Source organism: Pinus tabuliformis, chromosome 8 (assembly GCF_031772625.1).
Source record: "Pinus tabuliformis cultivar Carrire ecotype Pingquan chromosome 8, CPIR1, whole genome shotgun sequence".
NCBI lineage: Eukaryota > Viridiplantae > Streptophyta > Pinopsida > Pinales > Pinaceae > Pinus > Pinus tabuliformis.
In genome coordinates, this window is record NC_142294.1 from 982648696 (window position 1) to 982673844 (window position 25149).

Consider the following 25149-nt stretch of genomic DNA (forward strand, 5'->3'; position numbering starts at 1 on the left):
TTTTATAGAGGTTGATGCTTCATTGCACTTTTTTATTTGAGGTTTTTTAGAAGACCCTAATCTCCCTTTGTTGCCCCATTTTTTCTACGTTTGTCACTGCTCCTCTTGATATCTTTTTTCCTCCTCTCTCTTATTTGGTTGGGACTTTTTGTAGTCCATGGAAAAGTGATCGTATTCATGATAGAATCAACACTTTAAGGGGAATTTCTCTTAACCAAAACCTATCAATGACTCCAACTTCCTTGGATCATATTATTTTTCAAAGAATTAGGACCATTTTCAAGACTCGTGCCTTGTCTTCTAAGCTAATGAATATTATTGTAAAGAAGATTTTTACCTCCAATTAAAAATTAATTTGGCCTTTTGTATCCCATTTATTGTAAATACATTTTACAAATTACTTACAAATGAGGACATGATCTTTCATATATTGTCTATATCCTTCTAGTGTGTTGGACTAACCTCAATATTGAGGTTTGTTGTTTATTTGGGTAAACATATGCTCCTAAAACAAGATTTCCATTGTGTTTAAAGAGTCATAGTGTCTTGTATATTTTCTTCTCCATGTGAATCTCCATATCCTCCTATGCCAGTGTGGTTTTGTTGGACTCTCGAATTATCCCTCAATTTTGACACTCTTTTTCCCATTTTTCCATCCATCCATCCTATATATGTTTTGATATATTTATAGGTCATAAGGTCATAAATGTCAATTCAACTATAAAAAAAATGTATTAAATCATGTTTTCCCATAATATAAACATTTTTCATTAAATTTACTAAAATATCTCTTTGGCCACTAAATTGTAACATTTTTGTAGCTGATTGAATTTTTTGTACCTCAATCCATGGCAAAGAGAACAAAGCACATGAGCATATGAAAAATGTCAAGGACATGCTTATCCACCTATTATGCCAACTCAAAATATTGACTCGATTGGGAATTTTTTCAGTCAAACATTCAGGTCAACATTGTTCTTTTCATGCACAAAAATTCTAGGAAGCATTTTCGATGTCAAGCGAGCATGGGAAAAATTATATCAAGCTAGCAAGTTTCATACGGCTAATGTGTAGAACAAGATCTACATGATTTTCTATGATAGAGAAAATTATGTGAGATCTATTTCGTAGTCAAAATAAAAAAGTGTGTTGTCAATTTATAAACTTTCCTCTTGACATTTATTTGTTTAAGTTGCTAGTCCGCTAATATATAACATCTCCTTTCTCTGCAAGTTGAGATATGGAGGATTTATGTTGGCTACTATATTTTAAATTGTGTCAAAACTCTCTACTTTTATTAATATAAATACTTTGTTCCTAAAATGTGAATGCATTCTTAATTGAATTGATCTAAACTTGTAGCACTTAAACTCAACGCGAGGGTTCCCTGGAGAGTTGTAAGATAGTTAAATCTTTTATTTCATTTTCATTTTAATTAGGTTTTATTCTAATTTGAAATTAATTTAAGTTTTATGTACTTACTGATTTCCATGGCATAGGATTGAGCGCTAATTAAATTTGAAAACAACCAAAAATATTTCATTTTGCAACTCTGTTAATTAGGAATTTCCACTTAGTCTCATATTTAAATGGTTTAATTGATTCATGTATCTATTGCACACACTAGTAATTTGTCATAAGTTGAAGTTTCATTTTTTCTCTTTAATTCATGCAATAGGATTTATTTCAAATAGTTTGGTCCTAGAATTGGTTTCAATTTTGTTAGAAAAACTAGGATTTCCAATTGTTGCAGTAGATTAATATTTCGTTTCAACAAGTAGAGTAATTCCATTCAATGCAATTAAACTAAAATGTAACACCCTCCTCCCACACTTACCGAAGTTCATAGGTCAACCGTGGTAAATATGTGATGAAGAGTTACTATGATATGATTCAACCTCCTAGGTACAATTGAGGAAGTGAAGTTGACAAATTGAAACTTTTTTGACCTTCCTTAGGAGCTACAGGACCCCTATGAGCTAAAAAACCACTCCAGGTCCCACACCCTGAGCTAGACTACTTTTTCACTAACCTGGACTCCCAGTCACTTGAGTAGCAAGGAAAGCCAGTGTCTGTAAGCCTCCAATTGCATGGATAACCCTACCTCCCAGTGATCGCAGTCTAAATTACTCAATTTTGTGCATGTGACCCTGTGATTTGAACCACTTTTTCAGGGCTAAGATCCATAACTCTACATAGAACTTGATATAACTGTCCAGAATGATGAATGACACAAGGAAAAATCTAGTAATGCAAAACTTCGACAAGAAATTGACTTAACAAGGCCTAACCATGACATGAATTACGTAAAACACATTGTGAACATGTAGTCTATAGGTCATAATTACATATCTAAACATAGGGGTCCCATACTTATCTAACAAATGTCAAGAATCTTTTATGCCCTCTCATAATAGATGCATTATCATCTATTAGGTCATACATTCATTAACCATTCATTTACGAATCAAAACATGATGAGATCCATAACTAAAGTCTATCATAAAACCATGCTTATAACCAACACATAACCAGAATAATAACAATGATATAACAACCATCAAATCCACCTAATAAAAAGTATAGATACTCATGAAATACAATAGGAAAAGTGCTCTTATTAACATATGCACATCCAACTAAGTCAGGGACTTCCACATACCACCCGACCATAAATTTGGTTGAACCAAATATTTCTTTTAGCCAATCACCCCCATGCCGTATTCCAAGCATGAATGTGGGACTCACAACAAATCAACTACGAATTCCTTAGGATTTACTGCAATCTCACCAAAACTGGTCAAGGGAATCCTAGGCCCAAAGCCCTGACCTATACAACTAGTATTTACCAAAATCCTGCCATTATTGGTCAAGGGATTCCTAAGCCCAAACAAAAAGCATACACTACCATGCTTTAACACAATCCCACAAAAATTGGTTGAGGGATCACTAAGCCCTAAACAAGTTTGGATTCCTTCGAAATTATTCACCAATACCTTGAGGAATTTTCCCATCTCCACCCTCAATATTTACTGCAATGCTGCCATTATTGCTTAAGGGATTCCTAGGCCCTTGGGAATTTTCTTGAGACCACCTCACCCGATTCCAAAACCATTCGGAAATCCAAATATCAACCAAATGAAAGAACCCCATCACGCCATGGCCATGTGGAAATGGCAAGGAAAAGTTGAAACCATTGTCACACATGGAAAATCCCTTTCCAATTACAGCAAGAGAACCAAATATGAACATGCATATATCATTCATCTCCAAAATAGCAAGGAAATCATACATGCAACTCAATACCTGCAAGTAATCCTGTTGTAGCTGCTTGATCCAACTCTTCCTTGCTTAACCCTTGCTTCCATTTGCTTTCTTCTCCTTCCTTTGCCTTCCTTTATTGATCTGAATCGGATCCATAAATGACTATCATAGAACTATGACTAAAATAGGTCGAAAAAATCTCGAATGAAATCCAAAACAACAATCGAAAACACCCTGAACCAATGGCCATGGCAGCCGGCATAGAATGGCAAGGACCTCGGTCAAAGCGCACTGACCGAGGCCCATGGAGACTGCGCAGGAGGTCGATGAAGCCCCTGGGAGCCCTGGAATGGGAAAAGAAGTTGGCTTTCGATGCGCGTTAGCGCTTAGTGCTAATGTGCACCGCTGGGCAAACAGGGCTGAAATGGTAGGGCTTAAGCACTCGGTCACGTTGGTAGCCAGTGGACCGTGGGCGGAGAACTGAAAAGGCGCCATTGTACAAAGGTGGGACCCACAACCTGGAAACCGGCAATTTTACCCGGGGTGCCCTTGAACGGTAAGAGGTTTTGGAGAAAACAGAGCGAGCACCCTCAGCGATCGACGCGTGGCAGCGGAGGAGAGAGAAAAACTGTCGTGATCACACGTTATCGGTCATGCAAGTCAACACGCTCGACGTGTGAATGATGTTGGATCTTGAGGAGCCCAGATCAGATGGCTGAGATTGCACTCGATAGACAGAGCGAAATTGATAGGGGATTAAGCAACGATTTAAGAGGATTTGGAATCCGTTGACCGCCACAGTGGAGAAAGAAACAAATCGACAAGCGGGCTGGCGCAGTTCCGATGGAGACACGTGGCTACTTCCTGAGCATTATGATGACGCCAAATAGTGAATTCCAAGCACATAGGTGAGAGGTGAATCGACGCAGGCGGGAGAGGAAACGAACAGGCACAGAGGTCGAATGGCTAAAGCCATGAGCAGAGACAGTGAATGGGAGATCAGAAGAGAGATTCAGATTGAAGAGTCCAAGCGACCCAGAGACACAGTGACTAGTGAACCCTGAGAGGAGGACTGAGCACAGAGAGCAGTAAAGCCAAGCAGAGGAGACAGAGGGCTAAGATGACCACAGGCATCATTGAGCACCAAAGAGCTTGAAGTATCAAGCCTTCCCATAGAGGAATCTATCCGGATTGAGCATCACAGTTGGCTCTTTCCACTGTAGACCGAGGGTCACAAAGCTGGTAGAAAGAACAAGAGTCTGTGTACTCCAAGTGGCTTGGGAATCCAAGAACCACCCTGCCAAGAAAAATCTGCTTCAGGAGAACTCATATTGAGTCCCTGTATTGTAATTTCTCTGCTCAAAGACATAATAAAACAAGGCCACCACTAAAGCTGGACCGGAGATGTAGCCCTAGAGAATAGGGTGAACTCCTTATTAAAAATTGCTTGTGCCTTTGTGTTGCTTACTCCATTTCTCTGCTGTCTTTCCATTCAAAATGTCTGTGTATTGGCAATCTGATCGATCCGTTGTTTCAATAACACAGAACACACACACCAGCACATGAGTCTGTAATACCTTTTGTTTAATAAACCTTAACTGAGGTCACTCATAGGTTGATTATCAGATCAAGTGGTATTAGAGCTCTAGGCTGTAAGGTTAGACAAGCTTGTGCTGGTTTAATTGTGAATGATTACTAGATCAAAGCTCAAATTAGGAGAAGGAGAATTGGTGGAAACTAATCCTGAAATTGGAAGAGTCTATTCTTAAATGACAATGTCAGAAGAAGGTTCTGTAGGGCCAGACTCTCAATTCCTAGAAAGTTTCCTAGCTATAAAGTCCATGGTGGAAGAAATGTATAGGGACTTTAGAAAGCAAAAGGGTGAAGATTCATCAGGCTCTAAGCAAGATAAAGAAGAAGATGAGTCTCATTCCCATGACCACTCCAAAGGAAAGGGGAAAGAAGAAAGCTTCCCTACACCTCCTAGTAGCCCTGTGCATAATAAGAAAGCATCTTTGATTAAGTTAGATGTTAAATTTGATTTGCCTATATATGATGGAGAGTTGAATGCTGAGAAGTTGGACAATTGGATAAGACAAATTGATGTGTATTGCAGAGTACAAAATATAGACTCAGACAAGAGCAAGATTCAGCTGACAAGCCTTTGCCTAGGGGGCACTGCCTTGGTTTGGTGGGAAGGCAGAACCCAAGTTGATGTGAAGAAGCATGGTAAGACCATCTCTGTCTGGAGTGACTTTGTTTCTACCATTAGGAAGTAGTTCTATCCATTGGCATACATGCAACAAGCCATGATGAGTTGGCAAACTCTTCGACAGTTGAAAGGGAAAAGTGTACAAGGGTATACTCAAGAGTTCATAAAGAGAGCTTTGATGTTAGGTATTTCATTAGACTCACCAGAAAATCTTTTGAAGTACATTGGGGGTCTACACAGTTACATGAGGCACACTATCCTCATGTTTAATCCCACTCGTATAGATGAGGTATTTGTACAAGCTACTCATCTAGAAGGAAGAGGAAAGAATGGAAATCCAAAAGTTGGGGGACCATCCCAACCCACTGTAAGCAAGAGAAAGGAGAAAAGAAAGTAGAAATGGAAAGCAAGGAAGGCTAACATTGCACAGAAAGGCAAAGCCTCATGCACCCACTGTAAAAAGGAGGGGCATGATGATGAGCACTGTTGGATTCTGCATCTGGAGCTGAGGTCTAAGAAGTCTAAGGGCAAGAAGAAGATGACTGCTACAGCTATTTAGAAGGATTTGGGGTCAAACTCAGGAGATGAAACAATCATTGCAACCACAAGTATGAAAGGTAAGAATTCTGAAGCATCTACTAGTAATTCTGCTCAATCTGTTACTGATGAAGAACATGAGAGAAAAAGGCGTGAGATTTTCCATATTCGAGTTGTTTCCAAATATCAATATATTGATACTTTGTTTGATAGTGGCTCACAAGTAAATCTGATTTCTGGAGCAATTGTAAAGAAATTGGGATTAGAAACTACACCTCATAAGAAACCATACCCATTAGGATGGTTGAATGATAAAGCACAACTACAAGTGACTACACAGTGCAAACTCAAGTTTTCTTTTGGGTCAACATTTGTAGATGAGGTTGAGTTAGATGTAATTCCTTTGGATATATGTGGAATTGTTTTAGGAAGTCCTTACTTGTATGATAGAAAGGCTATTTTCTATAGAGCTAAGAACAAGTATCTACTTGTTAAAGATGGAATCGAATATTTTGTAAGAGCTCATAAGCTCAATAATAATTATACTCTCATAAACTTAAGATGGATGAAAAGAATGATAAATTCATGCAAACAATTCTTACTAATGGTTGTAAAGGAAAAGAAAACTGATAAAACCAATGTATTTGAGGGCTGTAATTCTGATCAGCAAGCTGATATAGAAAAGATTGTTTCAGAGTATGATGTCTTGTTTCAAGAACCTCAAGGCCTGCCACCCAAAAAGGGAATAGAACATGATACTATTTTGCAGCAAGATGTTCCTTTGCATAACATTGGGATGTACAAGTTATCTGCTTTAGAGAATGATGAAATCAAGACGCGGGTGTAGGAGTTGCTCGAGAAAGGGTTCATCAGGCCTAGCACATCACCATGTGGGCCACCAATCGTTTTGGTGAGAAAGAAAGATGGCTCGTGGAGAATGTGCATTGATTGCTGAGCACTGAATAAAATAATGATCAAAAACCATTATCCCCTTCCTCGCATAGATGATCTTTTAGATCAATTGAAGGAAGCTATTTATTTCACCAAGCTGGATTTGCACAGTGGATACCATCAGGTCAGAGTTGTAGAGCAAGATGCATGGAAGACTGCTTTAAAAAAAAAGCAGGGATTGTATGGATGGCTGGTTATGCCTTTTGGCTTGACCAATGCCCCTACTACTTTCATGAGATTAATGAATGATGTACTCAGACCTTTTCTTGACGATTTTGTTATTGTGTATCTGGATGACATTCTGATTTGTCGTAAAATGTGGGAATAACATTTAAAGCATGGTAAGAAGACATTAGATGTTTTGAAAAGAGAAAAACTTCATGTTAAACTCTCCAAATGTGAATTTAGAAAAACCTCTCTAAATTATTTGGGTCATATAGTAGGGGGAGGTGAATTGAAAATAGATCCCTCTAAAGTGGCAGTCATTGTAAACTGGCCTAAACCCAAGTCTGCTATAGAAGTGAGAAGCTTCTTAGGAGCAGCACAGTATTGGAGGAAGTTCATTTCAAATTTCTCCTCAATTGCAGCTCCCTTGCATTCTTTGACAAGATTGAACAAGGTGTTTCAGTGGGGAGGAAAACAGTAGAAAGCCTTCGACACCTTGAAAGAAAAAATTAGTACAACACCCGTACTAGCACTGCCAGATCTACAAAGACCATTTGAGATCCAAACTGATGCTAGTGACTATGCCATGGGAGTAATGTTGACACAGAATGGTAAACCCATATGTTATCATTCTGAGACTTTTAATCCTGCAGTACTTAACTATCCTACCTATGATAAATAATTGTATGCATTAGTTTAGAATGTGAAAAAGTGGAAACATTACTTATTGGGAAAAGAAACAGTAATACATACTGATCATCAGCCACTTCAATACCTACACTCCCAAACTAAGTTGCAACAATCAAGACACTACAGATGGATGGGTTTTCTACAACAGTTTCATTTAGTCATCAGATATAAAAAGGGCATACATAGCAAGGTTGCAGACATGTTATCTAGACCCATTATAAATGCATCTACCATACTTAAGCATAATTTTGTGCCACATGAAATCTACATAGAACAATATGCTCAAGATATGGACTTTAAAGATGTATATGCAACTTTGAGTCAAGGCAAAAGAGTAGAAGAATTGGACTATCATGTGAAGGACCAACTCTTATATCATTGTGGGAAACTCTGCATTCCACAAACTGAGAGAGCAAAGATAATTAGGGAAGCACACACTTCTCTGATATCAGGTCACTTCAGGGTAAGTAAAACAATTGCATAGCTGCAAAGATTCTGTTATTGGCCAAGAATGAGTGAGACAGTTTCTAGATATGTAAAGGGGTGTGCTATGTGTGCTAAAAGCAAACCTAGCAACAGAAAACTAGGCTTGTACACTCCATTGCCAGTTCCTTCTCACCCTTGGGAGAGAATTTCCATGGATTTTGTTGGAGGACTGCCCAAATCTAGGAAAGGTCATGATTATCTATATAATGTTGTGGATAGGTTCAACAAAATGTGTATTTTGATACCCTGTAGTAAACAGATTACAGCTGAACAAACTGCAAAATTATTCTTTGAACATGTATGGGTTCATTTTGGGTTACCCACTTCTATTATATCTGATCGAGACACCTGATTTGTGGGGAAGTTTTGGTCCAGTTTGTGGGAACTAATGGACACCAAATTAAAGAAAAGCATAGCTTTTCATCCACAAACAGATGGCCAAACAGAAGTAGTTAACAGGACAGTGATCCAGTTACTGAGAGGATATTGCAGCAAACATCCTAAGCTTTGGGATGAGAACTTGTGCTATGTGCAACATGCTTACAATAGAGCCAAACACTCTTCTACACAGAGATCTCCTTTTGAGACCTGCTTTGGTTTCATACCAAGGTCTCCCTTGGATTTTGTCTTTGGTAAAGATGCTGTGGTTGATGGACACAATGATGTGGACAAAGCAACTAGGTTCATTGAACAGATTTAGGAGATCCACCAAGCAGTATAGGAACAGCTGGAAAAGAGCCAAGCCAAGTACAAGTCTAGGCATGATAAGCATCGGATGGAGCATAGTTTTCAAGTTGGAGACCAAGTCTGGCTGTATATTATCAAGGACATGATGCAAGGTGAAGGTAAGAAGCTAAAACCTATCAGGATGGACCCTTCAGGATACTTGAGAAGATTGGTGAAAATTCTTTTCGCCTTGATCTACCAGCTTACATGCACATCTACTCAGTCGTGAACGCAGATTACTTGAGATTGTTTGAACCTTCAATGATTGAGGACCCTGAAGAGCAGAGTCGATTGCCTTCTGTTGATGACCTACTACCTGAATATCTTAATGAGTTGTAGGAAGATACAGTGCTGGACAAGAAGGTAAGGACGACTTGCAGTGGACAGGTGGAATACCTCAAAATTGGGCTTAAAGGTTTGAATCCGAGCAGTGCGAAGTGGATTGAGATTGGACAAGTGAGATAGTAGTTTCCTCACCTAGTCGATGATTGAAGAGAAAAAAACTAAATTTTGGTGGTCCAAAAGATTTTTAGTGGGGAGGCCGTGATCCGAATCGGATCCATAAATGAATGTCATAGAACCATGACTAAAACAGGTCGAAAAAATCTCGAATGAAATCAAAACAACAATCGAAAACACCCTGAACCTGTGGCCATGGCAGCCAGTGCGGAACGACGAGGACCTCGGTCAAAGCGTGCTGACCGAGGCTCATGGAGACTGCGTAGGAGGTTGATGAAGCCCCTAGGAGCCCCAGAATGGGAAAAGAAGCCGGTTTAGATGCGCGTTAGCACATCACTAGGAAAACAGGACTGAAATGGTAGGGCTTAAGCACTCAGTCACGTTGGGAGCCAGAGGACCATGGGCGGAGAACCGAAAAGGCGCCATCGTACAAAGGTGGGACCCACAACCTGGAAACCGGCGATTTTACCGGGGGTGCCCTTGAATGGTAAGAGGTTTTGGAGAAAACAGAGCAAGCACACTCAGCGATCGATGCGTGGTAGCGGAGGAGAGAGAAAAATCGCCGTGATCACGCGTTATCTGTCATGCAAGTCAACACGCTCGACATGTGAATGATGTTGGATCTGGAGGAGCCCAGATCAGACGACTGAGATTGCACTCGATAGATAGAGCGGAATTGATAGGGGATTAAGCCACGATTTAAGAGGATTTGGAATCCGTTGACCGTCACGGTGGAGAAAGCAACGAATCGACAAGCAGGCTGGCACAATTTCGATGGAGACACGTGGCTACTTCCTGAGCATTATGCTGATGCCGAACAGGGAATTCCAATCACATAGGTGACAGGCGAATCGACGCAGGCGGGAGAGGAAACGAATAGGCACAGCGGTCGAATGGCTAAAGCCATGAGCAGAGACAATGAATGAGAGATCAGAAGAGAGATTCAGATTGAAGAGTCCAAGAGACCCAGAGACACAGTGACTAGTGAACCCTGCGAGGAGGACTGAGCACACAGAGCAGTAAAGCCAAGCAGAGGAGACAGAGGGCCAAGATGACCACAGGCAGCATCGAGCACCAAAGAGATTGAAGTATCAAGCCTTCCCATAGAGGAATCTATCCAGATTGAGCATCACAGTTGGCTCTTTCCACTGTAGACCGAGGGTCACAGAGCTGGTAGGAAGAACAAGAGTCTGTGTACTCCAAGTGGCTTGGGGAATCCAAGAACCACCCTGCCAAGAAAAATCTGCTTCAGGAGAACTCATATTGAGTCCCTGTATTTTAATTTCTCTGCTCAAAGACATAATAAAACAAGGTCACCACTGAAGCTGGACCGGAGACGTAGCCCTGGAGAATAGGGTGAACTCCTTATTAAAAATTGCTTGTGTCTTTGTGTTGCTTACTGCATTTCTCTGCTATCTTTCCATTCAAAATGTCTGTGTATTGGCAATCTGGTCGATCCGTTGTTTCGATAACATAGAAACACACACCAGCACATGAGTCTGTAATACCTTTTGTTTAATAAATCTTAATTGAGGTCACTCATAGGGTGATTATTAGATCATTTATCCAATGCTAGAGTGCTCCAAGAATTCTCTAATTGTGCAAGAGTATGAGAGGATAAAGAGAATAGAGAGAGAGATCGAAAACTGAACTGACAAAAGTTGTGAATTGATCCTCAAAAGCTTTTTTATAAATGAGGCCTCTATTATCTTCAATTTCCACTATTTTTCCTTCAATTTCCTCCTCACATGAAACATGTGACCTTTCACCTTCCTTTTCTCCTATTTTCCTTTATTTCATAATTAAAATGCCAATTAATGCCTCTTTTCTTTTTCAAATCCTTTTTCATTGCCTTTGCTGATTTCCCTTAGCCATAATAACCAAATGAACATCCACTAGGATTTTTTTCCCAACATTCATCTAGGAATACATGTCCCATGACCTTAGTATTATTTTCACTTTATTAACTTTAATACATGGATTTTTAACCGGGGTTGTTATGGAACCCTCCCCTTTGGGGGAACACTGTCCTCGGTGTTCAATGACACTTATAAGCCAACAAACACATGTTTCCTATGGAGCTTTATAACATAGCTCAATACATAATTTACATCATATCCATCTGTTGAAAACATAACCAACATATCATGAACACCATACCACTTATTGGATCTTTATAACACAGCTCGATGATGTATTTACAACATATACATATTTAGACATAACCAAAACACAACATTAAAACATATATATCAAAGCACATCTGCTCAACTAGCAAATAGAGAAGGAAACATAGCCCGCATTTGCTCAACCATCTCCCATGTAGATTCATCGGGCCCAAAGTTCTTCCATTTCCATTTAACTTTCTCGATTGATCGATTCTAGAGCATGAGTTGATTTTGTTGCAAAATACATTGAGGTTTTGGCTATAATTATCCTTTTGGATCCACCTACAATACAGACTAATAAATCACATGATCAACATATTTCACATATCTTTTAAGCAATGAAACATGGAAAACATCATGGAATTTCATTGTTGGTGGTAGTGCAAGTCTGTAATTCACTAGTCCAATCCTCTGAAGGATCTCAAAAGGCCCGCAATACTGAGGTTATAGCGTCACACATGATCCAATCCTCAATGATATATTCTTGGTATTGATGAACAATTACACATATTCCCTAACCTAGAACTCCTTAAATAACATGTGTTGATATGCATAATTTTTCACCCTGTCCTATGCTACCTTTAGATTCTTCTTGATTACATGCATTTCTTGTGCCATCTATGCCAACATGTCTAGTCTAATCAATACCATAATCATTGGATCACTCAAACTGATAGGACTATTACAACTCCTCTTGTAAAGTTCCTCAAATGGACTCATCATCAAATATTCTTAATAGCCATCATTATATGAAAACTCCACCAGTGGAATATACTCTTCCCAGCTTCTTTACTGATGCAAAACTTGCATTCTAAACATGTCCTCTAAAATACTGTTGACCCTATCTGTCTATCCATATGTATGCGGATTATAAGTTATATTGAAGGCCAATTTGTACCCAAACCTGCAAATAACTCCTTCCAGAACCTAGAAGTGAACTTTGCATCTCTGTCTGACACAATCTTCTTTAGAACACCATGCAACCTCACTATATCTCTGATGAAGGCCTGTGCTTCTTCACTATTTTAATAAGTATAATTAACCACTATGAAGTGAGCTACCATTGTCAACCTGTCAACCTGTCAACCACAACCATGATGTAATCATGTTATGTAGATGTCCTGAGGAAACATGTAATGAAATCCATGGAAATGATCTCCCATTTCCATTCTGGAGAATTGGTTGCAGTAATCCACCTGGATGTTTACACTCTACCATTACTTTTTGAAAATCCAAACATATAGCCACAAAATCTACTACTTCTTTCTTCAAGTTCGACCAATGGTAGAACTTCTTAACCATTGTCAAAGTCTTTTGATATCCCGGGTGACCTGAATATGGATTAACATGAAATTACTTCAAGATAAAATTCTTGAGCTCACTATTTTCTAGCACATAGATCTTGTCCCTAAATCTCACCAAACCATATGCCATGAGATGATAATACATATCCTATTCACCTGTACCCTGCTGTTGTAACATATTCTTAAGCTCCATGTACATGTCATCTTGTTTCCCTCCCTATAAGATTTGATCTTGTAAATCTGTCCCATATGAACTCATAGTTGTTATGTGATTCACTTGTATTCTTCGGCTAAGAGAATTTGAAACCCTGTTCTATTTTCCCTTAATGTACCCGATCTTGAAATAAAACTCACTAATTGTAGCCAACCATCTAGCTTTCCTGACATTCAGATTCAGTTGGTCAAAAAAGTACCTCATCATAATGAAACTCATTCCAAGACTCTACATGCACTTCTTTTCTCAAACCACACTTATCCACCAGGTTAGGGTTAAAATAACTATAATTAGATCGAGGGTCAATTAAAATAGAAACAACTTGATCACAAAGCTTACCATCCATCTCGATAATAGATGCATGGTGATCCATCTGCATGTTATTCAATTTTGCATAGATATGAGGAATGCTTTGCCCAACATCCCCAACTATCTACACGTCATGTGCACTATAGATCTGAGTCCTACCACCTTGATATGATGGAAAATTCTTCTTGAGATGCTCCTTGCCACATATCCAACACTGCAACTATCTCCTACCATCACCTCTATTATACTACTCTCTATGTTGTGACCCATGTCCCTTGTCAACTGCATTAAAATTCTTGTAAGGAACAACATTCTCTTTTTCACCTGCATCTTGAGGTCTTGCTCGCTTTGGTGGCCACTTACCTTTAGTATTGTCATTCCCTTTCCAACCCTACTTAGACTCAGTCTTGCGCTTCGATTTCTCATAACAGTGCTTCAAATTTCCAATGACTTCCTCCAACGACCGAGGCTCATCATACTCAATCTAATCCTTAAATGATAATGGTAATCCACTAAAAAATCTCTCAAATTGTTCCTTCTCATCCTTAAGATATGGTACATGCCTCAATAACTCTAGGAACTTATTTGTTTACTCCTCATTTATCATCGATCCCATCTTCAACTCATAGAACTCCTTAGATTTACTGTCATAGTACCTGTTTGGCAAGTACTACTTTTGGAAAATCCTTTTGAAATCATGCAAAATTAACTCCTATGTCCTGATGTCTTTGACCCACTTAACATCGTCCCACCAAATGTATGCTTTCCCTTTGAGATTTAAGAATAGCTATCTTGGCCTTCATGTTCTCAGTGTAATCATGCAACTCAAAGAATTTATTCATCCCCAGTCTCATTCCTCTGCATCTTCCAACCTCTTCAGATCTTCATCAAATGTAGGTGGCTTGGATTTCTTGAACTCATTTGGAAAATATCCTTTTTCACTCGTCATGTAAGGATGATAGTGATGATGGCCATGATACCATTCTAAACCAAAACTAGAGTAGAACCCATGTCCATTGCCTCTCCTATCAGGTGTATCTAAGAATCTTACATCTATGGATGTGCCATCCCTATCTGACCTATGGCCACCGTGAGACCTGCTACCATATGCTCCATTAGTATTTTTTGTTAAAAATTATATATTACGGAGCAATGGAACACATAAATATTGCATAAATATAAACACAGAAAACACATAAAACAAGAGAGACATAGATATACGTGGTTCACCCAGTTTGGGCTACATCCACGGAGAAATAGCCAGTCCTTCTTTTATTATATTATCCAGCAAACTAAAGAGATACAACCTACAGTAGATCTGCTGTAACACCCTCTTCACTCTCAATCTCTTCTCTCTTTCTCACTCAGAATCCAGATATCCATAAACACAATACAATTCCCTCATATATATAGTGAGGGGTTTCCTTTTAGGGTAAAAACCCATAAATTCAACATAAATTCTACTTGTCCCCCCCACACCCCCCCGGAGGGGTTAACAATATTCATGGGGTATACATCCGACTGAAACCTTTGAATACATAATATAATTAGGCTCCACACCCAAAAATCTCCTACTTGGAGACTGATTATAACAACTCCACCGCTGCTTCATTTGCTAGACAATGACTCCACTTTTGACCTGGATGTTTCTCATCTTCTTTATCATACTTGAAGACCAATTGAAACTGAGCCGATTCTTAGTTTCTCCATGGTTACAACTTTTGTTAGCATATCTGCAAGATTCTGGCTAGTGTGTATCTTTTCCAGCTTCAACTGTCCATCTTCCAATGCTGACCGTATGAAATGGTACTTGAGCTGTATATGTTTAGTCTTGGAATGAAATGCAGAGTTCTTTGCAAGATGTATGGCACTATGGTTGTCATTGTATAACCTGCCCAAGTCCCGCTTCTTACCTAATTCATCCAGAAACCTTTGTAACCAAATCATTTCTTTACTAGCCTTTGTAGCAACAACATACTCTGCTTCTGTTGTTGAAAGTACAACAACACTTTGGATTTTTGAAACCCAACTGACAACTGTTCCACCTATAGTAAATACATATCTTGTAGTTCTCCTCTTGTTATCTCTATCACCTGCCATATCTGCATCAACATATCCCTATAGAGTAATGTTTGAACCACCAAAGCATAATGCTTGATTTTTGGCACCTCTCAAATACCTGAGAATCCACTTCACTACCATCCAATGTTCTTTTCCTGGATTGTTCATGTACCTACGTACAACTCCCACTGCATGTGCAATATCAGGCCTTGTGCAGGCCATTGCATACATTAAGCTTCAAACTGCTAATGCATATGTAACTTTAGACATATGAGCCATTTCTTCCTGAGTCTTGGGACACGCCTCCTTACTTAATTTGAAATGGCTAGCCAAATGTATACCAACTGGTTTTGCATTCTGCATATTAAACCTTTTCAACACCTTTTCTATGTACTCACTTTGAGACAATGTTAATTTGTGATTCTTCCTATCTCTAGTTATTCTCATACCAAGGATTTGTTTTGAAGCACCCAAATCCTTCATTGCAAATGAGTTTGCCAATTTTCTTTTGAGCACATTTACTTCCTGCATGTTAGAACATGCAACAAGCATGTGATCTACATACAATAACAATATAATATAGCTGTCGTTATCACTGTGAAACTTAAAAAGTTTTGGACAACTTACATGGTTTCTTAATTCTTGTATCAGTCATAGTCAAGTCATGGTGAAGTCATTTTTATGTTTTAGAGTCTAATTCATAGGGTTAGAGTGTCATGTCCATCTTCAAATAAAGTTTGACAGCCTCATTCCATGTCCTAGAAGCCTCACCATGTGTTTAGAAGTCATATATCACATAATTTTGGAGAAATTTTGAAACTAGCTATGAATCCACATTTTCATAGTTCAGATAGTGTAAAAATCCTGTTTTGTGCTATGAAATCAGTGTTTTCGTAGCGCGCTACGAAATCCCTGAAGCAGCGTGTTTCAGTGGAAAAACTGTTTTTACTAGTTAACTTCCAAACGCTTTCCTGAGCATATGAGAACTCAATTTTGAAAATTGAAAGAGTCTTTTCTTTATAACATGCTTAAATAAAAAAACCTCTTTCAATTCCTTGAAATTCGTTCTGAGGTGGGAGGAATTTATGGTTAAACTTGCGCTACAAAACTACTGAAAGTCAAGCTCTGTCTTCTAGTTTTAGCAGTCTTTTTCAAGATCAGTTTCTGGTTACAGGAAGATGTATTTTGGAATTATGAAGGAGGTTTCTCTTCATAAACTCTCCAGATACAATAACCTATCTCACTTTATTCATAAGTGTTTTCAGTTGGGAGATACTAAGCTTTCATTGAGACCCTAATTTCAGAAAACGGATTTTTCCTGTTTGACACATGTTTTTCAAGGACAGTTTCTGGACAGCTGGAGGAATGTTTTAAAAAACCAGGAGAGGTTTTTGTTTTGGAAAACATGGGCTACAAAAAACCCCTTCATTTTTTTAAAATTTTTCATGGATGAGGAGATAAAGGTTATGTCCCACGTGCCAATTTTCAAGGATCTAAACCTAAAAACAGGGAAACATGTTCCCTAATTTCTAAGGTTTGTCATCAGCAGTTGGGTGACCATGTGGGAGGCTTCATCAAATTCGACTTCATGAGGTTGCAGCTGTCAAATAATGCTTTATATGCTTAGATAAGGTTGTTGTAATCATAATAAGGTGTTACACTCCTAGTTGTATTAGGTCACTAGCACTCCTAGTTAACAACTAGTTCTAATTAATGATTTGTTTTATGGTTAGAATAGGTGTCACTGATGGAAAATTCGAATTCTCTTCATGAGGGATGATGGAATCTTAATTGTAAATGCTTTATATAGAGCAAGAGGTCGAATTAGCAAAAAGTTTGGAGATGTTTTGGCTTAGCTGCTGCTCTATGTGCAGACTGTGTATATTTTTAACCTAATGCAGATTTCTACTTAGACAACTCAAGATTCATGAAGAGTTCTTGTATGTTCTTGTTATGATGTCATCTTCCAATACTTACATTGTAGTGGTGTTTACTTATGATACTCATAACTCATCAATGATGCTTTGAATTCCTTCATAGATAAACTTACTATGTTTCACTGTTTTGTATTTTCATTTCTACACTTGAACTCTATAATGCCTTGACTTCCATGCTAGGTAGAACGCTTTGGCTTCACTACTCAAGATTCAAAGAGAGTTTTTAATGTTATATTGTCTCATGGCTTTCCTCTTTCACTTACTTGTAGTGGTATGAATACATGTTACTTAGAACTCATCAATCATGCTCTAACTTCCTTCATGTATTTATAAACTATGTTTCCTTGCATTGTATCTTTGTTTTGTTGATGCATAAAAACTCTCTATGCCCTGACTTCATGTTAAGCTGATCTTTCTGTGGTACTAAAACATACTTTGAATCCATAGCCCAATGGTAGCCAGCCTTCATCTTTCAACCTATAAACATATACAATTACAAACCATAGAGTTAGCCATCTATTCATATCTTTAATCTAAATCATTAACCCTTTGAGAGAGCTCTCTCAGGCTGAGGAGGCTAAGCCTTAGCTAAAAGATTGGTTTGAAATAGTTACACCAAGATAGTCTGATTAGCAGCCTATCAGGGTCCTATTTTGTTGATAACATTTTGGTGCGTCTATTGGGAGCCTGAAGTCTATTCATTCCCGAAATCAAGAAGCTGAACTTCTGAAGGTAGCAGGAGCTCAAACATCTTTTTGAGGCTGCAAAAATACCTTGGCGACTCCACACATCGAATAAGAAATTGGAAGGTGACTCCACTGCTAGAAGATCAGTAGCTTGATGAAGTTTCAAGATGAGTTCCACTGCAAGAATGAATGCCAGGTATGCTCCTATGAATCGGTCTCATATCCCTGGTTTTCCAAATCCTATGCGAAAGGTTGAATGGTTAGAGGATCTTCCAATATTCAAAGATGAAAAGAAAAACAATGATGCTCTTCATTTGGTTAGGTTTCATATGCATGTACGCAGTCTTAAGGTTCAGTTCCCTGAAGATTGTTTCATGAGGATGTTATGACCACTTTAGAAGGAAAAGCATGGTCATGGTATAAAGGTTTGGAAAATGGTTCAATATGTTCGCTTGCTAATTTTCATGATGAATTCTATGAGATGTATAAAGAGTGTCATCCTTCCTTATTGCTGCTCAAAGATTGCTGTAAACATTCTTTAAGTCTTATTCAGTATTTGGAGGATTGTTATGATGATGATGAATTTATGGATGAAGAAATTTTAGAGGCTCTTCATAATAATGCATTTCAACACCAAGAAGAAGTACTGGAAGATAACTTTTATAACCCTCAAGCAGACGAAAAGGTTGTTCATTTATCTAATTCCTTGCAACAACTTGCATCAAAGAATGATCTTTATAATGAAGAAAATTACATTGTTTGTGGGCATCATGCAGAAAGGCAGTTGGATAGCACATCAAAGGGGTCTTATGTGGTTGAGAATCAGTTGTATGAAGATTTAGAGTGTTATGATGATCATCAAAATAATAATGTCTTCTTTGACCCTATAAGTGAATACATGGCAAAGCTTTGCACACCAGTATTTCATTTTCATTTGCATTATGAAGATCAGGTACATTATAAGTTGATTTGGTCATCTCACTATCATGGTTATTTTGAGGTCGAATGCAATCAAGAGCCTCCAATATCAGAAAGTACAATTGATTGGCTTTATTGGAAGTTTCATGTTCCTTGAGCTACAAGTGGAGATTGCAGCTGATAGGGTAGGTAGGAATGTGCAAATAAGCTCAGGGTAGGTTGACTGAGCATCTATTTCAGTAGGTGCAGTTTGAATTCTTCTTACAAAAAATCATTCAAGGCTTGAGGAGCAGATTGGGCAGAATTTCAAAGTTTTCTTCTAGAGGATGGATAGCGGCACTGGAGCTACAGGTTCTTATTGTACCACAAGGGCACACTATCCCTAGTGGAGCCACTATTATCACTGTAAAACTTCCTTAAAAATTTTTGGACAACTTACATGGTTTCTTAATTCTTGTATCAGTCATAGTCAAGTCATGGTGAAGTCATTTTTATGTTTTAGAGTCTAAGTCATAGGGTTAGAGTCTCATGTCCATCTTCAAATAAAGTTTGACAGCCTCATTCCATGTTTTAGAAGCCTCACCATGTGTTTAGAAGTCATATCTCACATCATTTTGGAGAAATTTTGAAACTAGATATGAATCCACGTTTTCGTAGCGCAGATAGTGTAAAAATCATGTTTTGCGCTACGAAATCAATGTTTTCGTAGCGCGCTACGAAACCCCTGAAGCAGCCTGTTTCAGCAGAAAAACTGTTTTACTAGTTAACTTCCAGAAGCGTTCCTGAGCATATGAGAACTCAATTTTGTAAACTGAAAGAGGCTTTTATTCCTAACATTCTGAAATAAAAACACCTCTTTTATTTCCTTCAAATTTGTTCTGAGGTGGGAGCAATTTATGGTTAACCTTGCGCTACGAAACTGCTGAAAGTCAAGCTTTGTCTTCTAGTTTTTGAAGTCTTTTTCAAGATCAGTTTCTGGTTACAGGAAAATGTATTTTGGAATTATGAGGGAGGTTTCTCTTCATAAGCTCTCTAAATACAATAACCTATCTCACTTTATTCATAAGTGTTTTCAGTTGGGAGATACTAAGCTTTCATTGAGACCCTAATTTCAGAAAACGGATTTTTCCTGTTTGACATGTGTTTTTCAAGGACAGTTTCGGGACTGCTGGAGGAATGTTTTAAAAAACCAGGAGAGGTTTTTGTTCTAAACAACATGGGATACAAAAACCTACTTCAGTTTCGTAAAAGGTGTTATGGATGAGGATATAAAGGCTATGTCCCACGTGCCAATTTTCAAGGATCTAAACCTAAAAACAGGGAAACATGTTCCCTAATTTCTAGGGTTTGTCATCAGCAGTTGGGTGACCACGTGGGACACTTCATAAAATTCGACTTCATGAGGTTGCAACTGTCAAAGAATGATTTAAATGATTATATAATGTTGTTGTAATCATAATAAGGAGTTACACTCCTAGTTGTATTAGGTCAAGTCTAGCACTCCTAGTTAACAACTAGTTCTAATTAATGATTTGTTTTATGGTTAGAATAGGTGTCACTGATGGAAAATTAGAATTCTCTTGATGAGGGATGATGGAATCCTAATTTTAAATGCTTTATATAGAGCAAGAGGTCAAATTAGCAAAAAGGTTGGAGACGTTTTGGCTCAGCTGCTGCTCTATGTGCAGACTGTGTATATTTTTAACCTAACGCATATTTCTACTTAGACAACTCAAGATTCATGAAGAGTTCTTGTATGTTCTTGTTATGATGGAATCTTCCAATACTTACATTGCAGTGGTGTTTACTTATGATACTCATAACTCATCAATGATGCTCTGACTTCCTTCATAGATAAACTTACTATGTTTCACTGTTTTGTATTTTCATTTTTGCACTTGAACTCTATAATGCCTTGACTTCCATGCTAGGTAGAATGCTTTGGCTTCACTACTCAGGATTCAAAGAGAGTTTTTAATGTTATATTATCTCATGGCTTTCCTCTTTCACTTACTTGTAGTGGCATGAATACATGTTACTTAGAACTCATCAATCATGCTCTAACTTCCTTCATGTATTTATAAACTGTGTTTCCTTGCATTGTATCTTTGTTTTGTTGATGCATAAAAACTCTCTATGCCCTGACTTCATGTTAAGCTAATCTTGCTGTGGTACTGAAACATACTTTGACTCCATAGCCCAATGGTAGCCAGCCTTCATCTTTCAACCTATAAACATATAAAATTACAAACCATAGAGTTAGCCATCTATTCATATCTTTAATCTAAATCATTAACCCTTTGAGAGAGCCCTCTCAGGCTGAGGAGGCTAAGCCTTAGCTAAAATATTGGTTTGAAATAGTTACATCGAGATAGTCTGATCAACAGCCTATCAGGGTCCTATTTTGCTGATAACAGCTGCCATCATTTTTCCTTTTGAGATAAACACAATGATCAAAGTGACATCTAGTATAACCTTGTTTAGACATAAACCTGTCAAATTTTAGATACCACTACCTTGGAGCCTGTTTTAAGCCATACAAGCTCTTCTTCAACCTGCACACTAGTTTCTCCTTCCCTTTTACCTCATATCCTTGTGGCTGCTGCATATATATCTCTTCCTCCAAATCCCCATGGAGAAAGGTTGTCTTTACATCTAACTGCTCAAGATGCAAATCTTCAGCTGCTACTAGACTTAAAATAGTTCTGATTGAAGTCATTTTAACAACAGGAGAAAATATTTCATCAAAATCAATACCTTTCTTCTGTGCAAACCCCTTCACCACAAGTATAGCTTTGTACCTCTGTTTTCCTCCATCTTCTTCCTTCAACCTGTAAACCCATTTATTCTTCAATGCTATTTTACCTGCAGGCAATCTGACTAAGTCCAAAGTCTGGTTATGTGCTAAGGAGTCCATCTCTTCTTTCATGGTTTGCTCCCACTTCTTCTTGGTTTCTACCTGCATTACTTCTTCATAGCATCCTGGTTCACCAGAATCAGTTAACAATACATAATATAATGAAGGAAAGTATCGTTCAGGGGATCTACTTATCCTGGTAGATCTTATAACACCACTTTCAGGTGTTTGAGGTGCTTGTTGATGTTGTGGTTGTTGTTCTAGCTATTGATCATTATGATTTTTAGGCACCATCACTTTTTTTGTGATCTCATCAAGCATTGTGTATTCTCTATTTTCTTTTTCCCGCCGCTGATCCTTATACAAAACCTTTTCATTGAATATTACATCTCTGCTCCTAATGATTTTGTGATTTTCATAATCATATAAGCGATGACCAAAATCATTAACACCATATCCAATAAAGGTACATTTCTTTGATTTTTACTCAAGCTTTGTTCTATTTTCTTTATTAATGTGGGAAAAGGCTTCACAAGAAAAAGTCTTTAAAAATGAGTAGTTTACCTTTTTACCTGTCCATGCCTCCTTTGGAATACCACCATCCAAGGAACTTGAAGGCCCTTTGTTTATTAGATAAACAACAGTGTCTACAACATCTGCCCAAAATTGTAAAGGAAATCCTGCATGCAATCTCATGCACTTTGCACGCTCCATGATTTTCCTGTTCATCCTTTCTGAAACACCATTTTCTTGTGGTGTTCCTAGATCTGTCTTCTCTTTGCAAATTCCATTCTCTGAACAATACCTATTAAACTCTTTGCCGCAGTATTCACCTCCATTATCTGATCTGAGACACTTCAACCTTTTCCCTATCTCATTTTCAACCAAAGCTTTCCATTTATTGAAAGTATCAAATACATTAGATTTATTTCGAATACAATAAATATAGGTTTTTCTAGTTGCATCATCAATAAAAGTAACATAATAACAAGAGCTACCAAGAGATGATACCTGAGCAGGTCCCCATACATCTCTATGCACAAGCTCTAATTTTTCACTCTTCTTTTCTTTCCCAACTCTAAGGAATCTGACTCTCTTCTGTTTTCCATAAACACAATTTTCACAAAATTTTAAATCAACATGCTTCAAACCTGACAAGAAATTTCTTGAGTGAAGAATCTGCATCCCCTTCTCACTCATGTGCCCAAGCCTATGATGCCACAATGCAGTATCTTCTCCTGTAGAGGTTAAAGCATTAACAAAATTAGAAATACCATTGCATAAATACAATGTACAACCTCTTCACCTTTTTCTATTACCAGGGCTCCTTTGGTGACCTTCCAGGTTTTATCTGTGAAAGTAGTTACGCAACCTTCACCTCCCAACTACCTTGTTGAAATCAGATTTTTCTTCAGATCTAGAACATGCCTTACCTCCTTCAATAGCCATTGATTTCCATTTTGCTATTTTATGAAAATTGTACCCGTTCCAACTATTTTACAGGGTTTATCATCACCCAAACGGACTTGTCCAAAATCTCCTTGAACGTAGTCATGAAAATATTTCTTATCAGGTGTGGCATGGAATGAGGCCCCTAAATCTACCACCCAGGAATCAGTAATATTTTCGAAAGAAAGAATCAAAGCATATTGTGACACCTCACCTGTCACATTTGCTTCATGATTGTTTTCTTGCTACACATCTCCTTCTTTTCCCTTCCAAGATCTACAGTATTTCTTCAGGCGTCCTTTCTTCCCGCATTTCCAGCACACTATCCCCGATCTGGACTTGGATCTACCTTTTCTTGACTTACTGTGATATCCTGAGCTCTTTCCTCTTTCCATTTTTCTTCCCCTAGTCTCTGCAGTCAAAGCATTACCTGATGTCTCACCAGAGCTTTTCCATCGCATTTCCTCGCTAAGGATTGCACCGACAACATCATCAAACTTTAAAGTACTAGATCCAGAGACAAAGTTACTAATGGCCATAACTAAACCATTCCAACTTTCTGGCAATGAAGACAGAAACAACAGAGCCCTAACTTCATCATCAAAATTTACCCCTACAGAACTTAACTGACTTGTAACTGTATTAAAATCATTTAAATGGTTTGCAACAGATCCACCTTCTGACATCTTCATATTAAATAAATGCTTCATAAGAAATACCTTATTTGAGGCTGAGGGTTTTTCATATAGTTTGGCCAATGCCGAAATTAAACCCTGTGTTGTCGTTTCCTTTGAAATATTAAATGCTACCGATGCTGCCAGGCACAACTGTATTATTCTGAGTGCCTTTCTATAGAGAAGATTCCATTCTTCATCTGTCATACCCATCGGCATCTTTGTTTTTCTGCCCAATGGTAGGTACAGATCCTTCTGATACAGATAATCTTCCATTTTCATCTTCCATAGCGAGAAGTTTTGGCCATTGAATTTTTCGACCCTAAACCTACCATCTTCCACCATTGCTCCCACTCAAACCAGGAACCCTTCTCTCCTGTGAGTTTATCACCCAAATAGACCTTCGACTCTGATACCAGTTGTTAGAAAATTATATATTACAGAGCAATGGAACACATAAAATATTGCAGAAATATAAACATAAAAACACATAAAACAAGAGAGACACAGATATACGTGGTTCACCCAATTTGGGCTACATCCATAGAGAAACATCCAATCCTTCTTTTATTATATTATCCAACAAACTAAAGAGATACAACCTACAGTAGATCTATTGTAACACCATCTTCACTCTCAATCTCCTTTCTCTTTCTCACTCATAATCCAGATATCCATATACACAATACAATTCCCTCATATATATAGTGAGGGGTTGCCTTCTAGGGCAAAAACCCCTAAATTAAACATAATTTCTATCGTCAAATCATCTGCCTAATGAACAACCTAGGTTGACTAGAAAGTACTAAAATTTTACAAGGCAATTTTACATCTATTTTTAGCTTCGGGGGCGCTGCCCCCGAACCCCCATCGAGGGACCACTAGCCCCTGGACCCTCACGAGGGGGACAAGTCCCCCTTGCACCCCCCCGCCTGGAGGGGTATACAGTCTTCTTGGGCTATACATCCAGTTGAAACCTTTGAATAGAAAAGATAATTAGGCTCCACACCCAACATTTTCCTCATGTCCATAATTGATCCATGGTTTTCAATGTCTCTGCAAATATGGCAATCTCTGAAGGA